Source organism: Glycine soja, chromosome 3 (assembly GCF_004193775.1).
Source record: "Glycine soja cultivar W05 chromosome 3, ASM419377v2, whole genome shotgun sequence".
NCBI lineage: Eukaryota > Viridiplantae > Streptophyta > Magnoliopsida > Fabales > Fabaceae > Glycine > Glycine soja.
Window position 1 is genome coordinate 24,818,645 of NC_041004.1, and position 26,033 is coordinate 24,844,677.

General features: G+C 31.6%; 2 long non-coding RNA genes across 6 annotated transcripts; one reads left to right on the plus strand and one right to left on the minus strand.

Annotated features, from left to right (window-relative positions):
• Window positions 1–253: 253 nt before the first annotated feature.
• On the minus strand, window positions 254–2,734 carry LOC114406327. 5 transcript variants are annotated; one of them, XR_003665407.1, is made up of 6 exons: window positions 2,605–2,733; window positions 2,312–2,428; window positions 818–916; window positions 595–719; window positions 475–510; window positions 254–300 (listed from the first exon to the last, which is right to left on the minus strand). It is a non-coding gene; the product is annotated as an uncharacterized LOC114406327 (long non-coding RNA). The 5 variants fall into 5 exon arrangements; XR_003665408.1 differs by having other exon boundaries at window positions 264–303; window positions 823–916; window positions 2,605–2,734; XR_003665410.1 differs by having other exon boundaries at window positions 264–303; window positions 595–693; window positions 2,605–2,734.
• A 17,577-nt stretch (window positions 2,735–20,311) lies between these two features.
• Window positions 20,312–25,818, plus strand: LOC114405439. Its single transcript, XR_003665220.1, has 7 exons — window positions 20,312–20,388; window positions 20,510–20,596; window positions 22,799–22,922; window positions 24,349–24,409; window positions 24,489–24,612; window positions 24,912–24,970; window positions 25,585–25,818. It is a non-coding gene; the product is annotated as an uncharacterized LOC114405439 (long non-coding RNA).
• The last annotated feature ends 215 nt before the right edge of the window (window positions 25,819–26,033 follow it).

Below are 26,033 nucleotides of genomic sequence, written 5' to 3' on the forward strand. Positions count from 1 at the left end.
CACACACATAAAATATATATAAGTAGAAGTTTTATTTAAATCAAGTACCTTAACAACAATCTACCTAGCAGCAGCCTTGGATTTAGGTTGTGGAGTATCATTAAGTCCTTTCAAAGCACTAGTGTTGAATATGAGGAACATTAAAATATTGATGTTGTTGAGTTATGCCAATGAAAATGTATTGAAAACAATACTGACCTGTTAATTATTCCCTTAAGGTAGTTGTCTGGCCTGTTATGTAAAGAACAAAACTAGACAACTAGGTTTTCCTTAGGCAGAATAATGACCATTTGCCAATGTCTGCTGCAGTAGAGACAAATATGGGTTATTGTAGTAGTATAGATTATTTAAATTCAGTTGTTGTGTTTGACTTACCCATTCAGGTAGGCTCCAAAGCAAAACACATTCTATTAAAAGCATTATTATCTTCTCCAAATCTTAGCTTGGGTGAATAGTGGCTTTATGAAAGCTTACCTGAACTTTGTAGTATTATCCGCAATTAGGTAGACTCTACAAAAATAACACAATAGCAATCACCACTTGATGCTAGCCAGATAATAAAAAGTCATCATATTGCAAATGAAAGGAACCAACCTCAGTCATGCTTAATGCCTAGCATTTTCAATGCTAGCTCCCATGCGACAATTGTTGCAGCATTAGCAGGAAATGCTCGACTTACAGTAGGACCCAAACCTGTATAGCATCCCTTGAATCCAGCCCTTTGATAGATATACAAATAAAACAACTTTTGGTACATATTTTTCTTATAAATGATTGGCAGTTAAAGAAATAATTTAGAAAGATTTACAGAGCTTACTGAACTCAAGACCCAAAAAGGATTTCTTGGACAATTTTTATCAGGGTTTGTCTGAATTAAAGTTTTTGCCACATCAAGAGGAAAAACTGTCAACCAAAACTGGTAGAACAAAAAGAAAAATCACAAAAAAAAAAGGTTCAATAGGTTAATATTCAATAACATGTTTAGTTGTCAACCACAGCAGAAAAAAACCGGTAGTTATCAACATGCTTACAGCCACACCACCAAGGCCACCACTAACGATCCCAATACCAATATCAACTAGGTTGGTGTAATTGGATGAAGCAGCTTTGATATTTGAATGCATGTAATAACGCACATATTCGTATACACTGAAAAAGACAGCATTCCCTATAGATTCCTAATATGGACAAGTGCACTCTGTCAAACTGACACTTTTTGGTCCTTTAGATTCCTAATACGCACATAATCACTCTGTTCATTGAAGTTAACATTTTTTGGTCTATCAAACTGACACTTATCACTATGTCTATGACCTTTTTCATTTAATAATGTAGTGATTTCCTAGCCATATTTTAAATTCCTAATATGAACAAGTGCACAATTGTTGATTCGTTGGAAAGCCCAACATACGTTATTAGCAGAACGATTATTAATTACAAAGGGCAGACATATAAAATTAATGGCTATTAATTAATCTCATGTGGTAGTAGTACTATACAAATTCCAAAATATTCTAAATCATACACACGTAATAAAAATACTACTCATCACACGTAATAAAAATACACACGTAATATTCTAAATCACACGTATTAATTAATCTCATGTGGTAGTAATAAAAATACTACTGAAATTATCAATTCTCCTTTATTACCAGTGGGAATAAAAAAAAAATCTAACATATGAAGGGCTTTAATTACATGCACCTCATAATTTCAATCTCAATACATCATCATAACAAATAAAGGATTTTACACACACTTCAATTATACACGTATAAAGCTTATATAAAAATCATAAAATTAATTTCATGACTCACACCATACAAGGTTTATAATTGTAATGATATGCTCTAAATTTCCTCAATAATGTTGACGAAACATTTGGATGAAGGCCAAAGATATTACATTGAGTTGGAAGTACACATTGTTCTCCTTTGTTAAAGGAGAAGAAGTTTCACCTTTCTTATCCTTGAATTATCCAAGGTAGCACTCAAGTTTATACCAGCCGTGTCCAAATCCTTGGACTTGAAAGCAACCACAACATCATCTAAAGCCGAAAGCGAATCCGAGTAAAGATTGAAGCAATCTTTTAGGCAAGCCTTAGTGTATTGATCAAAAGTTTTGTTCTTCACACCCAATCTAACATATTTAGCTAGACATTCATAAGTCGGTGTACCAAAGGTATGGTCTAGGCAGTTCCAAATTAGGCACAATTTTAATCCATATATATGCTCTTTCTACTTTGCAATTAATTGAATAAAGCCCAAGATTTTAAACTACAAAAAATGAGGCTGACTGAGGAAATTACCAATTAAGCCAAGTGCTGTCACAGTCACCAATCTGAAATTTTCTTGGTTTTGCCCCCCTTCTATAAAAGATGATACCTCCCTTTGGACTTCAGAGACTACGATTGGTTTTGCCCCCCCTTCACAGTAATCAAATGGACAATACCATCGTTAATATAGTTAAAAGCATATTTATACAGTCAAAGGAAAATCGAAACCTTTTTGCAAAGGGCACATCCAATCGAACACAGAACATGGAAAGAAAGAATAAGGTGTGTGTGCAGCAAAATCGGTAATAGAGAAAAAAAAAACTGACCTAGCGAAGCTATGGGTGCTACTGCGATGGCGGAGAAACTGACCAAAAGCGAACCTCTGTATGCTATGAGGTTTAGGGTTTGGGAGTGAATTTTAGAGAACGTAATTGCTGCTACTGTTGAAAAAAGAATATAAAACTTTATTTTCCCTCTTTGACATTTAGTTAATTGCTGCTGCTGTTTTGTTTTTTTAATACCCTTTTCCTTTATGTTGCCATTCACTCGAAAATGGAATATACATTTAATATATGTTTGACAAGTATTTTTAGCTAACATATTAACTAAAAGTACAATAAAAATAATTTAATTAATTAAATATAAAAATAAAAGAAATAAACATATGCAAACTGAGTATTAGTCTATTAGATTAAAATTGTAAATTTTTTAAGAAAAAAAATACTAAAGTCACAAAAAAAAATAAAAAAACAAAATTATGAATCAATTATTAAAGAAAAAATAAAATAAAAATTTAGCCTAATCATTTTAAACTTCATTCTTTTTGTATGCTTATGAGTATAATGTTGAATTTTCTATTCCGATAATTAATAATGTGAGTTAATTTTTTATTCCGATAATTGAATTTGTTTCAACTTTCAATATTTTTTTGTTGTTTTTTTTCTTGAATTAAAGATTAGCTTTTTGTTTTATTTTTTCAAATGACTTATAGTATAATTATAATTATCTTAAAATTCATGTTTTTCATGATTTATTTTTTTATGAAACAGTAGATAGAAATAGAATTCAAGGTTTTTGGATGTATAAAACTAGTGCCCATACCCTGTGTTGCTCGGATACTTTTTTCATTTTATAAATTAAAACATAAATAAATTAATATATATATATATATATACATATTTTTTTTAATGACAACTTTTTATCCAAGCTACATGATTACATATATTAAATTAAATATATTATATTTTGTCAAATACTTTTTTATATATAATATTTTTAGTATTAAATAATCTTTGATTATCTTCATCGCCACATGTTAATATCCAGGTATATTTTTTATTTTTAATACGATAACATATAATTGTTCATGAAAAACACATTTAGGGATGTCACCATACCATTATCAATTAACAAGTTCATTATGTTTTCCACTTTTGACATAACCCATTAAATTTTCCTACATAAAAGAAAATTGATATTTCATGAAAATAATTTAATAATTTGTTAATAAATTAATTGATATTTCATTATGTTTTATTTGGTTGGCGTGTTTTGCTCCTCTTGAGTGTGTCGTGGTTACCAGACCTAATATGCTCTTCCTCTTCTCAAACTTAGTTCATGAATTAAAATTTAAAGTTTTATTAAGCAAATCTAAAAAAAATATATTTAATTGAGTATTAAAATAAATTTTGACAAAAAAAATTCATCACTATTTAAATATAATTCTTTTTCTTTGTTTCTTCTTTCCTAAATAATTTTTTTATTAAATTTATTAACAAAAAATTCACATAATTAACAAATGAGGTTAAAAATAATAAAAAAATGACAAATGTAATAAAAATAAATTACATGTAGATTATAATTAACTCTAAATTTAAATACTTAAAACATAATTTTCGTGTCTCATGAAAATATTTTTATTTTTGTTCTGAAAAATTTGTTTAAAAATAATAAAAATATCATTTTTTTAAATCCTACAAATATATGAGATAAATATAATTATTTAAATTAAACCACTGTAACATATATTTTCAATAAATCAAATTAATATATACAAATATTTTAATTTACTTTAAATTTAAAGATAATACGATAATATAAATATAGTAGGATTTCATAGAATATTTAAACAATATTCTCCATTTACCTTTTTAAGGAGAAAAAAACTAATTTTTTATTTTTATAATAATTAAATAAAAATATATTAATAAAAGATTTTAATTTTTTATGATATAATTTTTTTTACCAACATTCTATAAAAATTCTATAAAAGTTAAACTCTATTATTAAAAACAGTTTTTTTATATTTTCAAATTAACTAATATCAAATAATTTATATAAATGTGTGTTATATTTAATTGATAATCATGAAATAATAAAATTAAAATTAAAAAATTCATTTTAAAAATTTAGTTTAATTTTTAAATGCTTACCTTTTGAATTTATTATTGTTTATTAATTATTTTATTTTTTAATTAAAATATAATTAATAACACAATATATGATTTTTTTAAATATATAAATAATTAAAAAAAAGTTTATATTAACATCGGTTATTTGAAAACCGATGTTAATAAAATATTTGTATGAATAAAATTAAAAACAATTTTCTATCTATGTAACGTTCCACGGGTTAAGTGGCATTAGTTATCCACTTTTGACAAACTTGGCTAGTTAATTTAATATGTTTTCTTGAGAGAAAAAAACAATAATTTTTCTTCCTTATTTATGTAAGTGCCAACGCAATTAATTTGTGTAAGAAAAAGAAGAATAAAAATATGACCTGTATCTCGGGGAGCAAGCCACTAGTGTTGCAAACAATTATGGCGGAAATTGCACCAAAAGCATTGAACACCTTGCTCATGACTTCACTTTCGCTAATATCATAATCCCTATTCAAATTTGATCTCCCTTCCAACCACAATATATAATTTAACGCTAGTTATTATTATGGTTTGAGGACAAGTTTGGTGAGAACAGTTAATTAATGTAGTAGTATTTTGAAAGCGAATGCTTAATTACCATCTTTGATTAAAACAATCAGAAGAAATATAATATATGTAAAACAATAAGAAGAAATATAATTTTTTATTTATATAATAATTAAATAAAAATATATTAACAATAAATTTTAATTTTTTTACGATATAATTATTTTTACCTACATTCTATAATAATTCTATAAAAGTTAAACTCTATTATTAAAAATAGTTTTTTTTTTCAAATTAACTAATATCAAATAATTTATATAAATGTGTGTTATATTTAAATGATAATCATGAAATAATAAAATTAAACTTACGAAATTCATTTTAAAAATTTAGTTTAATTTTTAAATGCTTACCTTTTGAATTTATAATTGTTTATTAATTATTATATTTTTTTAATTAAAATATAATTAATAACGCAATATATGATTTTTTAAAAAATATATAAATAATTAAAAAAAAAAGTTTATATTAGAATAAGTCATTCAATAATATTATTTACAATATAATTCATGTTAATAAAAAGAGTTCAATTTTTTTAAGAGTTCACACTCCACACAAGAACACATCAATTTCACAGTAATTTCTCATTGCGACATCAATTGGTTCATCTAACATATATAATTCACAGTGATAATTATAAGGATAAAATAAAAATTGCAGAAACACCCCAAAACCCATTCCAATTGATACTCTAAGGATCCCTACACATGTTCTCACTAATTCCCAATTGTGAATAACTCATCATTTACCTCGATGTAGTCAGTCAAGTGTTCTCCATTATCAATTGTGGCATTTCTGGTGCTCTCTAGAGTTCCTCATCCGGTTGCTCTGTTAGGATTCCCAAATGTTAGAGAGAAAAAGAAGGGATTGAAGCCTCTATTTTTGTGTTGTCTACGTGCGATTCGTTTTTCTCTCTCCAAAGATATTTTTTTTGCAAATCCCAATGGTGAAGGTTTGTGCAATTGAATTTCTAACAACATATCAAAATTTCAAAAATATCCAACACTTAACGAATTGGGGATCATAATTTTATCGAGACAGCTCTGGGTTTCTGCGGGAAAAGAAAAAGCTACGTCAGTGTGAAAAATGATGTAACGCTATTTATAGCTAGGTTTACTCTATTTATTTATTTATTACTTTATAAAAAAAACTCTATTTTATTTTCTATCAAACAAATAAATAAAATACCTTTTTTATTTTCTCTTAAACCATTATTTTAATTAATAATTATATCTCCTTATTTATATATTTATAAAATCTCATCATTTTTCTAAAACTCTATTTATTTATAAATAACAATTCTTTTTAAATTAGCTTACGAAAAATGGGATGTTACAGTCTAAATCCTCCACCAGTCAAAATCCTGTGTAGGTAGTCCTTTCTGAGACCTTGACAATCTGCTTCAATAGCTTGTAGGATCATTGACTGTCCCCACAAACCAACATGAGATTTTTTAGTGTGCTTTGTCCTTATTCAAATGCTTTCTAGGAAAATTTACCATAAGCTAATTCATCTCATAACTATCTCAAGCCAAACATGCTTAACTATACATGGAGTTTTTAAGTGATGGGCTACCAAAAAGTAGATTCATCTTGTTGGTATAGGTAGTATCAATTAATTTCTTTAAGTTATCCTCAACTATGCAGTCTCATACCTACATGACCTTTGGATCTCTCTCATTCTAGTATGAATTGCAAGTGAGAACATTGAACACAATGATTTTAAAAAACTTGTAGATAAGAACCCTTGCACACTTATATTTCATCAATGTTCCCATATAATATGCCAACTATTTACAATTTCAGTACATAACTCTTTACTTAAGGAACATACCGTTTATATAAAAGAGATAGTTCTACTAAACTTTAGAACTATCACTCAAAATATAAAAAGACAATAATATTTACCTGCAGATGCATGGTAAGTTTGTTGTCCCTAAAATGCACGTGTGAATTGCCATTTGTAATAGTCTCCACCACTCTCTTCAACACTATGTTTCCTTGATTGATTTTTACAATCTATAATTTCAATGGCAGTATAATAATCAGCAGGGAACTGCACGATTCAAGAAAGAAAATCAAAATGGAAAAAAATTTACCTGCATTTTGGCCTCAAATCCAGTTTATCCAACTTGTTCAATATTTTCTGATCCTGCCATGTCTACAAGCATTAGCTGCCCTTCCATAGTTGGTACATCAAGGATTACCTAATCAAGGAATATGAACATTACCTTTTCTTCTCTCAGCTCACTCATCACACTTGAAACTCTTTCAAATGATATTATCAAATATTTTATACATTCATAAGACTCTAAGGCATAATGTGGCACTACATCCTAACTTGGTTAAACAAATCAGCATGGATTTTATTACAGTGATGAGAGTATCTATGTTGCAAGGTCAATATAAGCAGAAAGTGTTGCCAACCACATCCTCTGGCGATCCCTGCAGCATTAAACATGACACCTATCTCATAAAGAATCAGTTGCAGTATCAACAATAACATCAATTCAATTTTCTTCTTTTTATCCTCTTCTAAACCTTGTTTGACAGTTTCTGAAGGTTTAACATTGGTACCTGCAGTATAGACAGGCACGTCCACCTGATACATGCTACAACTAATTATAAATATGACTAGATATAAAAATGATAGAAGAAAAAGAGATAAGTCAAATAGTGTTAATTAGATGCTAAAGCACTGAAAATGCCTAGGAAGAAAAAATATAGCTAGATGGTAAAGCACTGCCTAACAATGCAATATAAGTTTTGTAGCAGAATATAAGAACATCATAAATTAACGAAATTCATTCAAACCTTGTGTAGCAGAATCAACAAATCATCCAGGAGAGACAGACAGCGCCACTATATGCCTGAAAATCATATTTGCATAAAGAATACAGAAAGGTCAGTAACTAAAAGTGTTAGAGGTAGGATTACAAGATGAGTCATTAAGAAATTGTTTAAAAAAAATCCCAAAAAACTACTTACAAATGGTACATAACATCAAACAGGCGAAGATTATAACTAGCATCTCATCTACATTAGATAAAGTAACACATTGCACAAACAAAAATAAAATTATGGGAACTGGTTGGAAAGTGCAAATTAACAGTTGTGAGCCCTTTAGTTCATTTACTTTCCCACTTTGGTATCAGCTAGGAGGACACATTGAATCAATCAGTGTCAAAAGAAGCTAATACTAGGCTGAAATAGTTGGATAACGAAAAACATTGACAAAATAAGTAAAGTTGTAGCATCACAAATTGCTAAAATCATAGAATCACGAATAAACAAAATATGAAATGACTGAGAAAATATATCAAAACCAATGATCATACAATGAGCCAAATTTAACCTAACATCCACGTATGAAAACAATTCACATAAAAGAAGAAAATAAAATATAAATGAAAATCAAAACATGCAAATAGATCATCGAACCCTAGCTTCGAAATCAGCACAAAACCATTTCTGTGATTTCTTCCTGACAAAGCATTTGCCTACAATGAACGCAATTCACACAGAAGCGAACGATGAACAAAAGAGTGAGGGAGAAAGTGATGAACACGAGAGTGAGGTCACCTGAAAAAAACTAACAATGGAATTGACATAGAATGGGAGCAGAAATTAAAGTGAAACCTGTTTCAAATCATTGCCGACATTAGGAAACTCTTTCATCATTTCGGTCATCAAAGATTCAGGCGGAACCCTGGGTTGTTCATCTCACTCCTCCGAAGAGTATGAGTCATCAAAATTGTTGAGCCTCTTTTTCTTTTTCCGCTCTTTGTCTCTCTTCTTCCTCCTTCTTTTCCTCGCTCTTTCTGCCCCGTTGCTTCTCGTGTCTCCTCCACCGCCGCCACGAAGAGTAGTCGGAGTCCAAGGACGAAGAGGACGAGGAAGACAACGAGTCTTGCACATGAGCAATGAACGTGAGAAAGTGAAGTGGAAGCGTAAGTGTAACAAGGGAGATTTGTGACACCCTCTACCCCTCACATATATACTAACAAAGGAATAAAAATCCAAATATTAATTAAAAGTATTTTTTTTTACATTTTTAAATACAAGTCTTTCAAAGGGATAAAAGGCTCACATTCACTTTCTTCTACATCATATTCAAACTTGTCCAAATAAATAATAAAGTTATCTCGGTTTAAGCAAGACTGTTAAAGACTTCATACAATTAATATAAAACCCTATACCCCAATGCCACATCCTATCAGAGCGTTGTGTTTCGACGTCCTTCAGTACAAGGTTCCTTAAATCAATTCACCTAGTCATCTGCTCCCCCGATCACAAAGTTCAAGATCATCACAGGATCCAAACACAAACAACACACGGGGAGTGAGTTATCACATTCCTAACTAATAGAGAAACAAGACAGCTAGATATACATATCATATAAACCAAATAAAATTTACTTACACGTAATTCACGTAATCCCACCACTTTGTCATTCAAAGTTCATTTTTCATCCATCAATCACACTTTTCAATCATCAATCACATTACACAAGAATCATATGCTCTGATCAAGACATAATAACACATCAATTTCATAATAAACAATTAGCAAGCGCATGAGACAGTTATGCTAAGACTCAAGCCTATATGCAATGTGGTACCATGTCAGTGAAAAACCACCCTGGGGCGCTTAGGAGTACATAACAAGACACACCACACAATGGGTTTGTCAGGTCACTCTCACTAAGTAAGATCATAGGGAGACCAGTCAGGGTCACGATGTTTTGCGAGAATGCTCCAACCATATGGGATCAACATAGGCTTAAAGGAGCACTCAAACCCGGTGACCCCCAAGGCCTACACTCCGAAGAGTCCGTCAAGGCCTCTCCCTCCTGATTCAGGTCCAACCCCTAAAATCATTTTAGCACACAGACACTCCTCGTGTATTATACAATACCCACAACCTTACACTCGTGTTTTAAACACGTACAACATATTGTGCTACAATTTAACGCTAGTTCCTAAATAGGAAACCTACACTTTATCTTTAACGTTGCGCATTTAAACTTTTCTCAAGATAACACTGGTCGGGTTATTGCACAATTCACAACTTACAACACAAATAATGTCACATCAAGAGTTAATCACACACTTATTCACAACCAAAACTCATTCACAATTTCACATCTCATAATATCACAATCCACCATCACATGTTTTCACGTATCTCACAATTCAACACTTGTTCTACTTTACACTTTTACTCAATCTCAATAACAATATTATAATCTCAAGGCAACATATTATTCCACAATTCATCACATATTTCATTTATAAGCATTGCTCATGAATTATACAATACCCACGACCTCACACTCGTGTTTCAAACACGTTTAACACATTGTGCTACAATTTAACACTGGTTCATGAATAGGAAACCTACACTTTCTCTTAAACATTGCGCATCAACGCTTTTCTCAAGATAACACTGGTTGGATTATTGTATAATTCATATCTCACAATATAATTATTGTCACATCAAGTGTCAAACACACACACTTATTCACAATCAAATATCATGCTCACAATTTAACATCTCATAATATCACATCAACCATCTCATTTTTACATGTATCTCGCAAATTGACACATTCAACTTTGTACTACTCAATCTTCACAATAATATTATAATACCATTATAATAACTTATTACACCTTATAACTCATATACACATCACACAATAATAATATTTGCATGATACAAAACATATATATGTATATGTATATAGTGAATTAAACTACATTGTTTTTAATCAAAGGATTTCTATAACAATTTAATATTACATCAAAAGAAATTACCACTAGGCATTAACCTTACAATTTTCTTTAATTTATTATTCTAGTATTACAATAATTATATACACATAACATGTTGATCATCGTCGTAGAAAAATTAGAACAAGATAATAATTTGTATAAAATAAGTCATTGAATAATATTATTTAAAATATAATTTACGTTAATAAAAAGAGCTTAATTTTTCTAAGGGGTTCACTCTCAATACAAGAACACATCAATCTCACAGTCATTTCTCATTGGGACATCAACTGATTCATCAAACAAATATAATTCATTGTAATAATTTTAAGGATAAAATGAAAATTGCAAAAACACCCCAAAACCCATTTCAATTGATATCTCTAAGGATCCCTACACATGTTTTTACTAATCCCAAATTGCGAATAACTCATCCCTTACCTCTAAGCGGGCTCACGTGTCTTCAGCCAGCGGTAGCAGCATCTCTAGCGGTTCCTTGAGATTCCTCCAGTTTTTTCCTTCGACTGCTCCGATAGAGTTCCCAAACGTCAAAGAGACGGAGAAGGGATTGAAGCCTCCATTTGTATTATCTTCACACGATTCCTTTTTCTCCCTCCACGAACATTATCTCGCAAATCCCAACGGTGAAAGCGTGCGAAATTGAATTTCGAACAACATATCCAATTTTCACTACAATCCAACAGTTAACGAAACCAGGATCGTAGTTTTATGAAGACAGCTCTAGGTTTCTGCGGGAAAGAAAAAGGCTACAATGCGAAAGGTATTTCTCTCAGCTCAAACATGATATCAAAATTCCCAACGGTGAGAATGCTATCCAACGGTGAATGAGTCCGAGATCGTCATTTTTCTGAGATAGGTTTGATGGGATGCGGGAAAAAGAAAGGGTTTTGGGAAAAAGAAAAGAGAAAAAACGAAATTGAGAGGCAGAGGAGGCTGAGGAGTTAGTCTGAAAATTGACCTAGCATGTTGCTATTTATAGCTAGGGGTATTCACGACCTATTATTTACTCTATTTATTTATTTTTATTATTTTATAAAAAAGAAACTCTATTTTATTCCCTATCAAATGTCTTTTTTTTCCTTCAAATCATTATTTCTCATTATTTATTTATTTATAAAAACCTGATCATTTTTCTAAAACTCTATTTATTTAAAAAAATAAAAAATTCTTTTAAATTGGCTTACGAAAAATGGGATGTTACAAGATTAATTTAATGATGAAAAAGTTTCAATATTAACTAGGAAAATAAATGTGGTAGTTTCAAGAGAAGATGCGTATGAATTTTTATATTGATGTACTCTCTATCTGTACTATTCCAATATATCATTATTAAGTACTATGATCTCTCTTTCCCAATAGATTCATCTATGATAACACTACATATTTCAAATTTAGCTATTTAAAACATTATCAATGAAAAATAGTTTTCAAACTAGATTTAGATACCATGCTTGGTCAGCATCATATTCCATCTCTAAACGCATGGTTTCAGTAATTTCATAGTTGTGTTCTTCACTCAAGTCAGACTTATCAACATTTCATGCTGGACACATGAAATTAATAATTATATAAGATGATGCTATAGCATGCATATCAAAACTCAAAAGTAATCCATATTAATTACTGTGAAAGAAGAAAACTATGCAACATTTCAGATCTTTGCTTATTCAGGCAAATATGGACATGTATAACTTTATAACTCAACAAGAGGCCAAAGAGTTTGGGCTCATTGATAAGGTTATTGATCAGAGACCTATGGCTTTGGTTTCTGAAGCTGTTGGTAATGAAAGGAAAGATAAACGTTCCAATTAGAACCAGACGGAGGGTAAGATTTCTTTGAGGAATCCTTGTTGTACTTAAATGCTTTGCTTTGTCTGTCTCTGTCACCTTAGGTAAAATTTGTAGCTGATATTATTTTATCAACTGAACATAATTTTGTCAATTTTGGTTGTTAGATTTGACCATTAAATTTCAGTATTGTTCTCAATTCGGTTTCAATGGCATATTTTTTTGTCATACAAATTTGGAATTTTAAGTACCTATATCTTGAAATTGCGAACTATCCATAATAATATCAGATGAATTTTTCAGTGAGGGTATCTAATTCTATATTTGATTGCTAATTTGTGTGTGTATAAAAAGTAAAATTTTGATATCTCTTGAGTTTCATTATGTGAGGCTGCCTTAGTTCTTAATGAACTGATATATTTCTGTTATGTCACCATTTCTTTCCATTAAAATTTGGCATACTGATTAATCCTATGAATGTGGTGTGACATTCAACGACGTTGGCTACAAAGACAGTCAAAAACCGTTGTGGAATGTCGTGAAGGACCATCTTTCTAGTAGTGATTGTAAGAGATTGATAGAAAAGGTTTAAAAATCAAATATGTTCAACCTTAATTGCATTGCTCTTAAGTGGATTATGTTTGTGTTTCTTGCATATATTTTGAAAGGCAACAACAAATCCTTAAATCTAAGGCTCCATAAGGAATGCCAAGGGAAGTTCAGTTCACCATTTAGCTATAACCGCATAACAAACATAGTGCTAAAACTGAGAGAATCCCAAAGCCCTAAATTTCCTAAACTTGAATACTTGCCATCAGCAACTAATCCCTAGGTAACATGATTGGAGTTCACAATGATAAAAAAATTGTGCTGAACAAAAAAAAATGATACCAGATTGACCAAAATCTTATTTAGAGGTAGATACTTCTATTTTTTCCTCCCATGTAATTTAGTTCTAAAAAAAAGTATATACTTGTGGAATCTTATTTCTAGGACTAGATTGCTCAAATCTTCCCCTACTGTATACAGATCATAATAAATGTTGTGATGAATTAAATCAAGGTTAAATTTTAAGAAACGACTCTAATTAAATTAATGAAAAATGGTCAGTCTTTAGTAGAGGCTAGGATAGTATCCTCATAATTGGAAAATTTTATTTTACCCTGGAATTTTGTGCTTTCATATATCTAAAGCACTTACAATTACAAGTTATGGATTCGTCTATGAGCTCCACCTCTGTATGTGCTCAAGTTACATGCTCCCTGACTAAATAGCGAAAACCTTGGTAAACTACATATATTAGATGATGATGCTATTCATATTTTGCAGGGATTTTTTTGGTGATATATTCATGTTTTGCAGGTTAGAACAACCTCAAAGACAAGCCTTGCTTGAAAATTGAAAACAGGCTAGGTACTTTTGAAGGTTAGTTCAGAAACTGGACAAAGACAACATGAGGGTTTTTAACTTTCTGTTCAATACTAAATTTCACATACTAGAAGTTAGGTTTGACTAACCTTTTTGGATTCTTTATGGTGATGATAACCAAGTAATTGCTAAATCAATCAGCAAGGAACTTCATGATGTGGTGTGGCCTCAAGCAAGCATAGACAAGACTCTAGAGTTGTATACATGAATGTTGTATGTTTCTATTGTAGTCAAAGACACCTGAAGATTTGAAGATTGTGTTCTCAGACATTATCAATTGGCTAGAGGAGAAATCTAGCACTATAAATAAAACATTGGAGTGAAAGTAGAAAAAATAAACAAAGACTTGAAAAACTTAAAACAATAATCAGGATTGTTAATTATTTGTTTCTTTGTTGACCCAAATAATGTCTTCCAAGAGGCCAAACAAGTCTTGTTTGGGTAAATATTTTGGATAGGCCATTTCATTAACTGCAATATCTAGTTTGTTCTCATATTTGAAGCTAGAGTGGATCTCAAGTAAACTTTTGTTTTGCAAATTTTAGCTTATTTGTCTCAGATAACAGAAACATATCCTTAAATTACTCAAGTAGTTTGACAAAATTTGCATCCAGCAAACTAACCAATTCAAGATACAAGTAACATTTGCTAAGCTTAAAACTAAATTATGCGGGAACAGAAACAAAGTTAATTTTTGAAACATAAGAGGCTAAGAGGTTTGAAAGTGAGATTTTGGACTCTTAAGTAGATTATCTAAAAATGAGAAGTACTTCTAATTGATCAAAGGGTACTTGCAAGATAGTACCACAATACAGGTACAACAAAATCAAAGCCTACACCCATGTGGCCACTCACGAGCTGTTTCCAAAAAAATGATACCAGCATAAGAATCCTTCCACTTCAAGTCACCATCCCCCCTCCCACTGATACCAACAAAAAAGACATTCGATGAACAAAGCTCCATATGCAAAGTTTTGAACTATCTCGCCCCCCCCCCCCCCCCCTATCTCTCTCTTGTAACTCCAAACTAATTTGAGCATAAATATCAATAATCAACATAATAAAAGTAAATTAAATAACACTTTAATAGTTATGACAGTAAAACTATGTTGTAGTGTTACTTATGGCTATTGAGACTTGAGAGGGATGATCCTATTTATTTATTTTTCCAAATTACAGTCACATTAAAATTATATACTTATGCCAAACCAATTTCATTGCTCGTTGAGTTGCTTGAGTGCGCGTACAAATGTTTTTTTCTAAGTTTATGTTGGCTTAAAAGTTACTTTAAAATTCAAAGTAAAAGGTTTAAAAAAAAAGTATTTCTTTGATTTTGAGTTGTGAGGGCATCTGCAATTGAAGAGTCTTAATCTCATTTGAAGAGAATTAGCAATTGGGATTAAAAAAAAATTATCCTATTATATTTGTTGGTCTAGGTTGTCTCTGCTAACAATTGAGTCTCTCTCTCCTGATTGTAGTTCATGTCTGATGTTTTTTATTTAGCAAAAAGGAGTGCTAAGATGCAGCACAACCAAATTTTTTATAAAGGCAAGACAATAATAATAAAAAAGCTTGGTGGCATAAACCTCATCCAGGACAAGTTACTTGAACCTAAAGAAAGGCAATACATACCTATTTGAAGAAAATCCTCCCATATAAAGCTAAGGAGGGTTTTCCACCAAGTAAATTTATGTACATGAATGTCAAACTAGGCCAATTTAATTTTCTTCTCTAAAAATGCAAGTATCTGAAATTAATATTTCTAATTAATTCTATATAGTTTAACCATCTATTTCTAAATCACTACGAAACCAAATTTAGGTAGTTAAAAGATTGGATGACAAGGAGTGAGTCACACTCAAGCCAAAGATTAGTCCATCCTTTTTCGATGGCTAATTCAGTAGGAATGATAGCATCAGTGAGTTCAGCATTGAAGGCCGGAGAAATCCCTAGATATGTACAGAAGCAGCAAAGGAACACAACACTTTTGTCTCGAAAAATACTCACAAGAAGCCCGTCAGGAGCTCCTTTGGGCGCACCATCTATGTTGCACTTAATCTAGTTATGTTGAAGAGGAAGCCAAACTACTTGAATTATAGAAGCAACCTTTCCTGGATGAAATGTCCAAGTTGAATTCTTTTAAAATTTGTAATCTTAAATGGATGATTGCATTAAGCCAGAAAGGAGGTTCACCACCAGATTCACTCACATTTAATATTCAGGGTAAAATCTCAGTCAGGCAAAGTTTGAGCCTATTTGGTAGGAGAAATCATTTTGAATTCCCCAATTTCTCTTCTTGATTTCCTAATTTTAATAATTTGCATTAAAAAAACAATAAAAACACATTGTAAACATTCTCAAGTGTCTCATTAAGCTACAAAAGTGCACATCCTTACCAGCCACTAACAAACAACCCCTCCGTCCATTGAAAAATGCCATTTCGATACAGTGACAAGTAGACAAAAAAGTAGAGAGAATGTATAGCTAGCATTGCTCCACACATAAATAGACACAGAGGAAAAGAGAGAGATGCAGCTGGACATGTAGCTACATTTATTTTTTATTCGTGGGAGTCATAGGTACCATCTAGCTACATTAAATAATAAATACACAAATAAGGAACTTTTCCGCCCATTGGTAACTTATTGGAAAACAAAGCACAAATGCTGAAGCAAATATGAGTGAAGCAATCGCAAGGGCGAGGGCATGCGATGATGACGATGATGGAACAAATGACCTTCCACGACAGCACTAGATAGCTTTGACGATGACTAACACACACAGAGATAGAGAGAGAGAGGGCACAAAGAGACTGAGAGGTTAGTGTATGACTAAGGGAGTGAGACTTTGAAACCTAAGCGCGCGTACGAAAAACACTTCATTTTCAAAGGCAGATTTTCAAAACCATCTTTAAATTATCAATTTCAATGATGATTCCCCTAAAAATCATTGTTGATTTGCGATTTCTAAGTTGTTATTTTGAAAACCATTGTTGAAATAGTACTGGTATTTACAAAAATGTCACTGCCTCCTTAACAGCGATGGATTCACTACTAGAAAAAGTAGTTTTCACAACACAACAACGACATCGGTCAAAAATAACCGCTGTAGTATAACACGCGGTGGTAGTTTCGTAATTATCAGTTAAAAAACAACAACGGTGATGTAGATACCCGTACTCGAATAAGAAAGCTGAAACTTCCACAACGTTTGTTTCATGGAGACCGATGTGGTGTGCACGACATGTAGATGGTCACGTGACACTCAGTGACCTCACTCGCGTTACTGTGGACCTCACTCGCGTTTCAGACCTCACCGATGACCTAGCTTCTTCGCTCAGTTGCCCTACACAACTTTCATCACTGCTTCAGTCACCTCTTCGGTACTCTCCCTTCCGCGTCGACAAGCACACCCCATGACTCAAAGGTGAAACGTATTTGGCCGCTGTTCGTGAGAGGCTTGAGCAGTTACAATAAACCCCATAATCATCCTCGAAGAAGGCCAAACTGAACCCTAGCCTTCTCATCTTGTAAGGTTTCTTTTTCCCTCTCTTTGATTTTTCTATGTGTTTCGTTTTCTACTTTCTTATTAGCTTTATCATAAGTTAGTTTTAGCTTTTGGACAAGAGCATGTGTAGAACCTTATGTTTTAGCTTCTGATTGAGAAGTGTGCAAACCATAAAATGACAGACATTGAGGGTTAGATAAGCTGCAGAAAAATAAAGGCTAAAAGAAGATGTCATTTTCTGTCACTCAAGGACGGGCACTGCCTGTTGCTCTATTTGAGCCCTTGTTTGGTGTTTTCCCTTTGTGTAATCATTCAAAGACATGCCATTATGCTCCATTATCCATAGCCATTTGGGTTTCTCAAGCCTCAATGTCTTCAATTTCGTCCTTACCTACCTAGGGCTTCTATCACAATTTCTATCAGAACATCCAACCTCTATCTTCTGCCTAACCATATCTGCATATTTTAGGATTTGCTATTATATCTGATTTCTGGATCCGGGTATATTTCCTCTTCCTTAATTTGGTTATGTCATGATGTGTTCTTTTTCTCTTAGTAATTCCCCCTTTCAATGAGATTTATTCCTTTCTGATAAAAATAAAAACTAACTAAAGTATATATAGAAATTAAAGCCCAAAACTGGTTTCAAGTTTTGGGAGGTGGACACCATGTCTGTGTTCTGGTAAAGAAGATAACATTTTCATCATTCATAAGTTTCTGAAGTTGCAGATATAGGTATATAGATCTGGGGGTTGTTTTCGGTTTGAGATTTTTATATTATTTTAATTTGCTGCATAAAAAAATTTGGATCTCAGTACCCAATCACACAAGAAAGAGTAAACGGATCTAGCATGAAAGTTACTAATGTACTATATGTGTAAGAGCTGCAGTATGCTACTCTGTACTCTAGGATATAGGGCATCATCCCACAGAGTTCCTTTCTCTTGTTCCTGTTTGTTGTTGCTTTTCTTTATTTAGAAAAAAATTAATAAAAACGATAAAACAAATGTCTCAATTTTTTTGTGAATTTTATCATATGAGGATTTATGGATTTAGCAGTTAGCACACCAAAGATGTCTTTGACTGGTCTGGTCTGGTTTTGGTTTCTTCATCTCTTTCTCTAGGGTGGATTTCTGTGGATTTGATCCTGGATTTAGGGTAAAGATGGTTCTATTGTCATTTTTGTGGTTTTTCTGATTCTGATTATTAGTTAATTAAACTTTGAAGGCAGGTTGTTAGATTAGGGCGGCGCTGGAATTTCTGCCTTTCTAAGTTTGTTCCTGTAGCGAGTCCTCTCTTCTGCAGCGATGAATGCTGAGATAACAGTGAAAAACAAATTTAGAATAACATTTGGAAAATATTCTTTTCTTTTTATTTGGCCTAAATTATACTTTTGTTTTTTGAATTCTTTATAATTCACCAATCAATAAGCAATATATTGCATAGTACTTTGCTTAGAAATATGGCTGCTTACTCTGCAGAAGCCACTTTCTATTTATAAATAATCACATGATTATTAGGTTTCAGATATTATACCTATTCTGCATGTTTGTAATATGTTTATAGGTTTAAAAAGTTCAGGTTGTCTTTGGTATAAGCTGTGTATGTCCAATTGAATTCTTGAACGAAAAACTCAGCTTAGACACACGTAAAATTGTCATCTTAATAGTGTAGCTTAGGTAAATCATGGCAAATATAAGATGAAATGGGAGAAATTTTATGAATAAAGGATGCACCCTTTTTGAAATTGGACATGGATAAAATTGTGTGGCATGCTTTTATCATATTGTATTTGAATGGATCACAATCCTTTAATCTTCAGGAGCTTTATCTTCGTCATAATAACATTGTTTTGTCATCTCCTCTTTGCCCAAACATTCCTTCTCTTTTGATCCTTGACCTTTCCTATTATAATATGACATCATCAGTCTTTCCTATAATAATATGCCCATCTTGATTGAAGCATCTCAATATGATGCTTTTTAAAATTAAAGTAAGTTTTATCAAGATTTTTTAGCTTCTTTGGTTATATGCCCAACTACATAGTAGTTTTTGTGTTGCTAGCTTAAGTTGACTCGAATTAGTAGCTTTACTTGTATAACCAAACATATAGTTAATTGAGTGTATATATACCTATATGGGGTAGTAATTGTAGGTTTGCTGTGTTTTGAAAAGGCTTTGTAAGTAAATCAAGGTTATATAATATAACTTGGTTTGGGTGTCATTCATAACAGAGCTTTTATATCTTAAAACATTTGTTTGGGTGAACATTCCAAATTATAAAACTCAACTTTAAAATATTCCAAAGTTTTAGAAAGTATGCCACAGAAGCAATAGGAGCTAACAATGCTGCAATAAAAGTAATTCAATCTGGTTTCATGCCTTGATTTTTCATGTCATCAAGGGAAAAAACACTTTTCATTTATTCATAGGAAAAAAATAAGTGATGAATGGACTGTATCTTTATTGTTTGATTATCTATGCTCTTAATCTTATATCCATGACCTATTTCTTTTGTGGCACAGATAGTTGAAGTTGTTTGCTGCAGGTTGACTCCACTACAGTCAAACCTATATAAACATTTTATACAATCCAAAAATGTAAAGTCCATTTTTTGTTGAGCCATTTTTTTTTTCATATATAAGGTGTTTTACTCTGTTGGGAATTGATAGAAACAAGATTATCAAAACCGAATTGATAAATCCATGTCCTCAATCACAGGTTAAGCGGGCAATTACTGAAGAACTGAAGCAATCAAAGATTTTGGCCTACGTAACAGCTCTCAAAAAGTTGTGCAATCATCCAAAGGTATGATCTGGATCTTTTTTTGACCAGAAATTAAAAAAATCTAAACATAATTTACCCAAAATATATATATATATATATATATATATATATATATATATATATATATATATATATATATTATTTTATTAGTTTCCAAATTAGTCAAAAGGGATGAGGATAAGCTGATATATAATTTATGTAGTTATAAGGAAACAATATTAATGTGAGGCACTCATGCATAGAATGAAGTACAATACATTCCCCCAGGACAAAGTGTCACCAGAGATTATGAGCAAGACATGAGAGCCTGTCTAGGGACAAAGCTAGTGTTTTTTAGTTAAATTCATGCATTGTATATGCTACTTTTAAAATTCGGATTGGATTCCCTTCAATGCCTTCTTTTTCAAGATCCCCCTCATAGTGATAACAGAAGATGAAATAAAGAACACATGGTGCTGAGTAATAGTGTTCCTCACAAGGCACCGACGACAATGAGGATGACAAATAATTGGTCCAGGGTGCATGAATATTACACATAGATTCTGTTTATGCTCTTAATGAAGTGGATTTGTTTTTATACTCAATTCACTATTCAATTAATTATACCTTCTTTTCCTTTCCCACCACAAAGAAAAGATTATCTCATCTTCATGATATATGTCTACCTTTTATTGCTGAATGGTGCTTTTCATCATTTGCTTCTGAGGTGATAAAGAATTACACACATCAAGCTACATATATACACAAAAGTCATTGCCTGGTGGTGTTACCCCACCTTTTTAGCACTACTTCTCACTTTTTAATGGAAGCAAAAGGAGGAACGAAGGCTATTTCACCCTCAAATCTCATCTTTATATTTTCTGTACTAGAAACACATAATATCCGAGTCAGACCACATGTTGGGGAGCACCTTGAAGATATGTTTTTTCCACTTTTTTTCTACTTAAAATGGTAGCAGCATCTTCAAACTTAAGAGGTGGTACCTAGTTTGATGATGAAACTATATGCTCCTCTGTCTTTTTATTTTTTATTTGAATGTCATAATCCAATGTACATCAAAAATATAAAATCTCAAAATATTGTTTTCACAAAACATGCTTTTAGTCTTGGCAGCTTTTGCCAAGTACCCATTACTAACTAATAATTTTCAAACCGGCAGCAGACAATTGGCAAAGTACCTCTTTCCACAGAATTGTCTATTGTTCCAGCAGATTTTTCCTCTTTGCAATATGAAATTATTCAACTAAGAAACAAATTTGATTATGCTGGTTTCGTGTAAGTTTTCATTCCTACCCGGAGCATTTTGGCTTTCCTTGACAAAAACAGGATCATTTGGGAATTTTGAATAAATCAGAATCAATTTACAAGTAATACTAGACATCACGAAAAGATACTTAATGTTGCATAACTGAAGTATTGCTACATTATTGTGTGTCAATTTTCAACCTTAAGAATATTTTATGGTAGATATCATAGATGTTCTCTACTAAAGGCAATTCTACTCAAGCAATAAGATTACTCTGAGCCGCAAAGTTCCAGCAAAAGATTTGGATTGTGACAGTTGCATACCCATACCCAAGACTTGAACTCTAGAGTTAAAACCACTAGATAAGTTGGATCAATCAATCACATGTCAGTTAATCTATGTCCTTAGTAGAATATAATCAAAAAGTGTTTATTTCCATACTTTATAATATATAATATATATGTTAATTTTGATATTTATTAATAGAGTATTAAAAAAATTGGATCCATATAAGATTTGTATATATGATAAGAACTTTGAATTTGATGGTAAGTTTTAAAATAAGATTATCTAATAAAAAGTTATTAAATAGATAAACATTAGTGTAGTTATAGTAGTATAAATAGGTTGATTCTTTCTAGCTTGTATATATCTTTTGTTTTTAAATATTATATCCCTCCCACGACATCTTTGTTTCTTACCATATGATATATGCTAGAATCACTACAAGAGACATACAGTAAGTTAGTCAACCTTGCCATGCCAAACAGGGAAGGGATAGATTGTTAATGGAATTGGGAAATTTTTAAAACAAATATAATATGTGGAATTGGGAATGGTCAATTATCAATATCCTTTTGGGTTGAGTAGGTGGCTACCTTACCCTCTGGTTGACTTGGTATCTAAGTTACCAGCACCACTAGTTTTAATTTCAAGATGGTGATATTAACACTAATGAGTATTTATTTTAATTTCAGGTTCCTATAAATGCTGCTGGTTTGATCAGATATAACTGGTGCCACCCCTTTTTTGGTAAAATTATCATCCATCTCATGAATATGATAATATATAGCTCACTGCTGCAGCTGTGAAAGATTGGAGGTACTAATTATTTGGATGTTTTATTCTTTTATAACTGTTTTTAATTGAGAATATATGAGGTTAATTGACAGGTATGAACTCTTCTTGCATTCCAATATGCACTGTTGAGCCCAAACTTGCACTAAACAGTTAAAAGCCTAGACAGAAAACTATGGTAGTATATATTTGAAATCCTTTATTTTCAATATATGAAGTTTGGACTGTTTCCTTTATTGAAACTCACTACACTTTTTTTTGTTAATTATTTCCTTTTATCGTTTGATTAAATATCTTAATTATTTACTTTAAGTTTTGTCTTTTTTCTTGAACTGATTAGAAACACAGTGCAATTTATATTTATATTTTTATTTCTGTCTTCTTCTAAGTTCTAAACCCAATTCTAAAGGGGAGAATCTACAACCGAACCAAATGATTAAACTCAACAACAAGAAAAGAAAAGTAAATAAAAAAAAGGAGAAAAAAAGAGAGATTGTTTGACAAGTCTACCTATCCATTCCTAAGTTACTTTTCGTATAAAGATGTGATAATATTTGACTTTCACCTTCTCGATGGCTCATGGACCAAGTGTTATTAGTGGCTAGTGCGCATGAATTGTATTCTTAAGTCCAATTACATAAATTAGTGGCTAGTGCGCATCAATTTTGTGCTGTAAATGTTAGAGCAGTATGTTTGATACATCCCAAAAATTAATTTTAACCAGGGAACTAAATACTAAACATGGGAGATTGTGAGAGATCATTGCATTCAACAACAATTATTTTCTTGCTGAAATAGTTGAAAGAAAACAATATTCTATAGGACCTATACAATAGCCTTGACTATATAATCAGAAATAGGTTACTTTAATACATTTTCAGCATATAAATTTCTGTTTTTTCTACCTTAGGAGATTTGCCTGGGCATATGTAGAGAAGACCAGTGAAAGTCCAAGCTAAGAGAGTAGATAAAATGTAAAGTAGCTCTATGACTGGAAGTACTGAGGTAGATAGAGACCAACAAAAAATATAGGCAAAATCATTAAGGATTTAGAGATCAATGGTGTCTATGAACATGATTCACAATAATAGAACAATATATGTAACATTCAACATGCCTCTACATAAAAAAGATACATATTAACGATAAATATGTGCACATCATACCAACTGGATAAGGCTCCTCTAAAGTATGTTTGTCATCAAAGCAAGCAATGGTGTGTCCAACCTTCATTTAATTTAAAGTGAATTGTAATGTTAACATACTAAATAAATTACAAGGATAAACTCATAAACACACCCTTACTAATCACTCTAGAGACAATCCCACTTAACTTGGAGCCATTTTGATACCAATTAAGCTACAAGAATAAGAGACAGGTCATATTACCGCAGCAGGAACAAGAGATTCATCTTGTATTAACACTAATGAGTATTTATTTTAATTTCAGGTTCCTATATCAATATCCTTTTGGGTTGAGTAGGTGGCTACCTTACCCTCTGGTTGACTTGGTATCTAAGTTACCAACACCACTAGTTTTAATTTCAGGATGGTGATATTAACACTAATAAGTATTTATTTTAATTTTAGGTTCCTATAAATTCTACTGGTTTGATCAGATATAGGTGGTGCCACCCCTTTTTTGGTAAAATTATCGTCCATGTCATGAATATGATAATATACAGCTCACTGCTGCAGCTGTGAAAGATTGGAGGTACTAATTTTAATTGTTTTATTCTTCTATAACTGTTTTTAATTGAGAATATATGAGGTTAATTGACAGGTATAAGCTCTTCTTGCATTCCAATATGCACTATTGAGCCCAAACTTGCACTAAACAGTTAAAAGCCTAGACAGAAAACTATGGCAGTATATATTAGAAATCCTTTATTTTCAACATATGAAGTTTGGACTGTTTCCTTTATTGAAACTCAATACACTTTTTTTTCTTAATTATTTCCTTTTATCGTTTCATTCAATATCTTAATTATTTACTTTAAATTAAATATGCAGATACTGGAAGGACTTCTTGAACTACTACAGAATAAAGAATGTGCTCACTGGAAAGCTAAGTATGTATCTGGCTGGATCTAAATGATCCAACTATGCCTTTGAATGTCAGAAACTGCATGCAGTTAGCTTGATACTCCCTAGAAATACCGGTATTTTATGACTGATATTGCTCATACTTAAACAATGATCCTTAGCTTTGACCTAATATATAGCCTACTTAATAACTCAAATTTTTCATAATAGTTAAATGAAAACCGCAGACAGTTTCATGCATGATGTATCATTTACAATAAAGCATTCTTTATGCTTATGCACCCTTTTTTATTTTGTTGAGTACTTCCTGACGAGGTTAGCATTAATATTTGTAAAAGGCCGGTCAATTATGTAGGATTTGTATTACGAAAATTCTGAACAATTGATTTTTGTTCTAACAGTTATTAGTTTCAGACTCTTATACATATTCAAAATGGTATTGGTAGAAGAAAGTTTAACCAACCTTCTTTTTTATTAATTACATTTTGTTGGAGTTTAGTATACAAATTTATTTGTAACTTTTATGTCAGTCAGTTATAGTTGCTATTTACATCCTTAATTACACGATTCTTCATACCTTGTGCTTGAGATGTAGAAATAAGCTCTGATATATTGGATATTATGTGTTTTTTGTTTGTAGGTAGTTGCTTCTGAAAAATAACCTAGAACCAATGAATTTTCCCACGTATTGAGGAGTTGCATCTACACTGCTGTCTTTGCCTTGCCATTATTGTCGTCACAGTCGTAGCTGTTATTTACCATATTTTTTAGGTTTGTATTTCTTTGACTCACAACAATGATAATTGAATGCTTCTTTGTATATGACATGATGTATTATATAACTAAATTATGAGCATTGTGAGCGAACCTTAGTTTCCCGTTTGAGATTCTATACATCGATTAATACGGATAGTTTGTATTAATCGGTGTATTGAATCTTGAATTGTCCGTTTGGACAGTTTGGGAAGAATCTTTTTTTATGGTAGATTATTACGTATAGGTTAATTTTCTTTTCTTAAATTTGTCAACATTTCGGTATACTTCATTTCCCTTTGTTCTCCGAGTGCATACTTGAATGTGGTGGATAAC